General features: G+C 38.1%; 1 pseudogene; it reads right to left on the minus strand.

The window, feature by feature from the left end:
* Window positions 1-5,694: 5,694 nt before the first annotated feature.
* On the minus strand, window positions 5,695-5,813 carry LOC145392450 (5S ribosomal RNA; annotated as a pseudogene).
* Between the last annotated feature and the right edge of the window lie 447 nt (window positions 5,814-6,260).

Raw genomic sequence — 6,260 nt, forward strand, 5'->3', positions numbered from 1 at the left:
GTGCTGGAGGTGTAGGAGAAGAAGGAAATTGAGAAGTGTCAATTCAACACAAGCAAGCAGACAACTGCAACAATGGAAGAGATGCCTTGCATTGTTGGGGGATCAATACCATGTAAGAGGAGGGTGATGGGCGGTGGGTGAGGGTGTTGTTCGGGTGGCGTATGCAAATTAGCTGAGAGAAAAAGATGACGTTGGGGGATTTCAGTGAAGGAGGTCATTGTCCTATACACATTTCTTCTTTTCTTTTCTCTTTCTTGAATTTATTTCCTTGACTCCTCTCTCTCTCTCTCTCTCTCTCTCTCTCTCTCCTTCTTCTTCTGTCACAACCCCCACCCTGCCTCACTGTCAGACCTCTACCTCTCCCCCTGCCTTACTCTTCAGCCCATTTCGTTGCCCCTGCCTGTCAATTTCTCACTTTACCTACCATTCCTTCCACTGTACCCAGCTCTCAAGCCACCCCCTCCCCCTGCCTTACCCTCAAACCACCTTTTCCTCTGCCCCACCCTCGCCTCCCATTCCTCCCACCTTACCTCACCCTCCCTTATCTCACCCTGCCCAACCTCATTCACACCTACTTCATTCTCACCCATCATACCCAATACCCAACCTCACCCGCACACCCTTGCCTCCACCCTACTGTATTTTCAGTTTCCCGATTTTCCACCCTGCCTCACCCTCACCCCACCCTCCCCCACACCCCTGCCACCCTGCCTACCTGAGCGTTCCCAGGAGTCCCAGGAAAGTCGGGGTATTATGCATTTTATAGGAGGGAACTGCACACACTGGGGTTCCCTAGTGACTCTCTCTCTCTCTCTCTCTCTCTCTATCGTTCTCCATTCACCACCTTCTTTTTCCATCCTAAATCAATTATCATACAAAAGCTCGCGAAGCAACACCGGATGTTATATTTTGCGCGGTGCACGTGTGTATCTGTCGGCCTGTCTATCAGTTTGTCTGTTTATCTGTGTCCGTTTGCCTTTCTCTCTGAGAAAAAAAAAAAGTTATCCAATTTTCAGCAAACTAGGTGTAAGGTTTGCGAGACAAGGAATGAGTATATATATATATATATATATATATATATATATATATATATATATATATATATATATATATATATATATATATATATATATATTAGAAAAACAAGTCCAATGACGATTTCAGAGGCATAGGTCAAAGTATGATCCTGCAAAATCGACTTAGTTGCATCTAATACTGGCCAAACTTGACGGAAGGGTAGAGATTCGGGAAAGATTGTGGAGATACAGTTTCTACAACAGTCAGTCAAAGGGTAAGGTCACGGCAAGGTCAACACTCAACCCTTGTGTCAGTGTACAAACAAAATAACTAAAACAATATCGATCTGATACGAAGCACACTTGGTGAATGAGTCGAAGATCATTTGATGGGATGACCTATTGTTACTGACGTCAGTACGTCAAAAGCCGGGGTCACATGTTAAGAACACATCAATAATTTTTTTTTTTCTTTTAATACGTTTTTACCTAATTCTGGAAAAAAAAAAAAAAAAAAAAAAAACACTGGGGAAGGTTTGGGTAAGGGATTCGAGTCTGAGATCAATCAGTCAGATCTCAAGTTCACAAGGAAAGGTGAAAGGCCAAGATCACAGGACCACGTCAGCACAAATAGTTTGGATTTTATTGGAATCAGTTCTGGAAAAAGGGTAAAAGGCCAGGCAAGAATGAAGGGATTAAGTCTCCAGAACAATTGCTCAAGGTTAAGATAACAGGGCAAGATCGACGAATGATCCATGTGTCTGTGTATGAACAAAATAATCGAAACAGTTTTGATCGTAACTGAATCAAAGTAGGTGGATAGGTTGAGGCTCACTAAAGGGTTAACCCATATTTTCTATCGTTCTAGGTCACAAGGGAAGATCAACTTAAAGCTTTCTGTCAAATTTAAATAAAACTTTGTGGAAGGGTTCAGGTGAAGGCAAAGGTAAAAAGATTCGATTTTGAATTAGAATATTAAATTATTGAGGTCATAGAAAAAAAAAATGTAAAAAATCAAGGTCACTGATCAAAAACTACTAAAACACTTTTGATCTGGTTTGAAGCAAACCTGGTGGAAGGGATAAGCGTTGGCCAAGAAATGAAGTAATCCAAATCAGAAGACAATCAGTCCAAGGTCAGCGTCACTGGGCAAAGTCAGACAATCGGCTGTACGCTAAATATAAAAACAATCCGGATAACGCAAAATCATCATCATCATCATCATCATCAACATTGTCATCATCTTCATCATAGCCCTGTTTCACATGTTACGGAGGTGCTAGGTTAAATGTGTTGCAGAAAATATTCGCTAAACACATAATCATAATCATCATCATGATCAACAGCACCATCACATCACCACCACCTCCATCACCATCATCATCGTCATCAATCTGTCTATCTCTCTATCTATCTTTCTATCATTATCCAGTTTGCCAGTATCGAATGAATATAGAAATTAAAGAAAATGAAATAGGAAGCTCAAAGCAGGAAAACTATAAGCAAAAAGTCCAGTGAAATAGCCACATTCATCATTCAAGAGTTTCAAGTAAAAAATTAAAAGGAAACTAATACCGTATTCAAAACCAGCATCATAACAACTAATACACACACACACACACACACACACACACACACACAAACGCACACACACACACACACAGCACCTTTTCAAATAGATAATTAAAAACAAGGTTAATATTGCCAAAGGCATCATAATAATTAAACACACACACACACACACACACACACACACACACACACACACACACACAATCCAAAGTTAGTCAGAGATTCAGTAGATATCAACAAATCTATAGTAATCTCTGGTATAGAAGAGGAAGAAGTAAACAACATGATCTCAAGAGACAAAAAGGAGATGGTAAATGTAATGGGCATATTGAAACAAGTATCAGAGAAACTCTGTAGTAAAGACATAGAGGAACACTAAAGGTTAGGGAAATACGAAAAAAACAAGTCAAGACCTCTAAAGGTAACATTCCAGAGCGTAAACACCGTAGAGGAGATACTAAAAAATGCAAAGAATCTTATGGAAAAAGAGGAGTTCAAAAATGTATGGATAAAAAGATGCCTAACACAAGAGGAACTGGAATTACTGAAAGAGAAGAGGGATGAAGCAAAAGCAAAAAATGAAGGAAGATCAGAGGAGAACACATTTTTTTACAAAGTAATTGGATTGCAGGTACGAAAGTGGTACATAAACAGGAGGGAATAAAAAAGAGGAAGGTAGTAGAACCAAATCATGACAAGTATATAAACAAGATGATTAAGTTGATGTACTCAAATGTGGATGGAATGGTATCTAAATAATTAGAGATGAATGATTATGTCAGAGAAAATGAACCACATATAATATGCTTAACTGAACCAAAATTAACACCAAGGATATCGAATGACGTCCTAAACTTAGAGGAATATAATATATGGAGAAGAGATAGGAACTTAAAAAAAGGAGGAGGAATTATAATATTAACTAAGAAAAATCTAAAAGTCAAAGAGATAGAATTAGATATACCATCACAAGTAGAAGTGATTGCAGTAGAGATAAATACATCTGAAGGGAAAGTAATTGTAGCCAATTTGTACATGCCACCCAGATCAAACACATGGGAAAGAGACGAATATGAGGACCTGGCAGAGAGTACAATTCAGAGTTTAAGAGCATTACTACATAAAATGGAATAGAAATCGAAAAGAATTATGCTAACTGGAGATTTTCATACAAATATAAATTGGAATACTCTAGAGAAAGCTGTTGGTACCAAAAGCTCCTGGATCTTGTGCAAGAGTTTTTCCTAACGCAACATGTAAGGGAAAACACCATAATAAGTGGACTCGATGTGCTCTCAATGCTAGATCTCATATTTACTAGGCAAGAAAACATTATTGACAATTTAATATATCACCCTCCATTCGGCAAAAGCGACCATGTAGTACTAAATTGCAATTTCAGGATTGCATATGACATAGATAACAGCAATGAAAGTTACAAAAAGAGCCTAAACTATTAAAAGGGAAAGTATCATGACCTAAAGAAGTACTTCTTAGAAATTCCTTGGGAAAAGGAGCTTAGAGGACAAGATTTAAATGCTATATATGAAAAATTCTGTGAACTTTATGAAATAGGAGTCCAGAAGTACATTCCACAACACAAAGAAGCAGAAAAGAAAATAAAGAAATGGTTCAATACAGAATGTAAAAAATCAAAAGAAAAAAGAGACTTGTTGTGGAATAGATACAGAAGATACAATAGTGAAAGGGCATATAATAATTACAAATAGGCAAGAAACGATTATACAAGAATAAGGAGGGAAGCCCAAAACAGTTTGAGGAGGATATCATAAATAAAAGTAGTGATCAACCAAAGCTATTTTGCAGCAACATCAGAAGCAAAACCAAAGTAAAAGATAAAATACAATCCATTACGGACGATGGAATCACCTATACACAAGAGAAGGATATTTGTGAAGCACTAAACAAGAATTTCCAATCAGTTTATACAGAGGAAAAAAAAAATTGAGAAGGATTATGTGGAACATGCATGCCTACACATACTACCTGATATACAAACATCAGAAAAAGAATTACAGGAGGAGCTAAGTAAATTAGACAAAGGAAAAGCATATGGTCCTGATGAAATTTCGTGTTGGGTACTATGTGAATGTGCAAAAGAGTTAAGTAAACCATTATTTATAATTTTCAAGAAATCCTTGAGTCAAGGTAAACTACCTGATATTTGGAAGAAAGCAAACATTGTTCCCTTATTCAAGAAAGGGAATAAACAAATTCCACTTAACTACCGACCAGTATCACTAACCAGTGTTGTAAGCAAGTTATTCGAAAAGCTTATAAGAAAAGCATGGGCAAATCACCTAGAAGAACACAGTATGATAACAGAAAGACAGTTTGGTTTCAGAAAAGGAAAATCATGTGTTACTAATCTGTTGAGATACTATGACAGAGTAACAAACACATTACAGGATAGAGAAGGATGGGTGGACAGTATCTATTTAGATTTCAAGAAAGCATTTGACACAGTGCCACACCAAAGACTTTTATGGAAACTGTACCATCAAGGAGGAATTCGAGGCAAACTGTATTGTTGGATGCAAGATTTTCTCATAAGAAGAGAAATGAGAACAGTACTAAGGGGAAATTACTCATCATGGAAAGAAGTGACTAGTGGAGTACCACAGGGCTCAGTGCTGGCACCAATCATGTTTTTGGTATATATAAATGATATAGACAGTAACACTGGAAATGATAGCTATCTAAATATGTTTGCAGATGATGCAAAAATACAAAGGAGAATTACTAACACAGACTCTTGTAAAGAGTTACAAGAAGAATTAAATAAACTTCATGAATGGAGTAATACATGGCAAATGGAATTCAATGTGGACAAGTGTCATGTAATCAAGTTTGGAAAAAGACCTGATTAGGATTATACATTAGGAAATAAAACCCTACACACATCAGAAAGAGAGAAGGACCTAGGTGTCAATAACAGACTATCTCCGGCTGACCACATCACTGAGAAGGTTCATTCATTCATTGCCAGACGCCATGTATCCCAGACAGGGTGGCCAAGGGCTTAGAGTTAATTGTTTTACAGGGAGGGGCACTAATCCTCCACCAACCCCACTTGACGTAGGGATGCCAACAGCATCTGGTGTTCCCAGGCGGTCACCCATCCAAGTACTAACCAGACCCAACGTTGCTTAACTTCGCTGATCGAACTGGGAAGCGGTGTACTCAACGTGGTATGCCGAGGTACGGAACATGTATACACTGCTTGCCGATATGAGAATAGCGTTTGCATACATAAATGAAGACATGCTAAGAAAGATAATAACATCATTCATCAGACCAACCCTGGAGTATGGATCAGTAGTCTGGAGTCCTCATCTCAAAAAACACATAGACTAGATAGAAAAAGTTCAAAGGGCCGCTACAAGATGGGTACCAAGCTTAAGGGATCTAAGCTACAAAGAAAGACTAAATAAACTGAATCTACCAACACTACAGGAGAGAAGGAAAAGAGGTGACATGATTATGCTACAAATGCATATCAGGGAAGGAGAAAATAGACATAAATGATTACTTAACGTATGGGGAAGCATCAGCATGAGGACACTGCAAAAAACTGCATAAAAAGAGAGGTGATAAAGACGTAAGGAAATTCAGTTTCCCAAACAGAGCAATTGATCAATGGAATGCACT

Source organism: Coenobita brevimanus, chromosome 2 (genome assembly GCF_032717465.1).
Source record: "Coenobita brevimanus isolate Jiangsu-jjx chromosome 2, ASM3271746v2, whole genome shotgun sequence".
NCBI classification, from domain to species: Eukaryota; Metazoa; Arthropoda; class Malacostraca; order Decapoda; family Coenobitidae; genus Coenobita; species Coenobita brevimanus.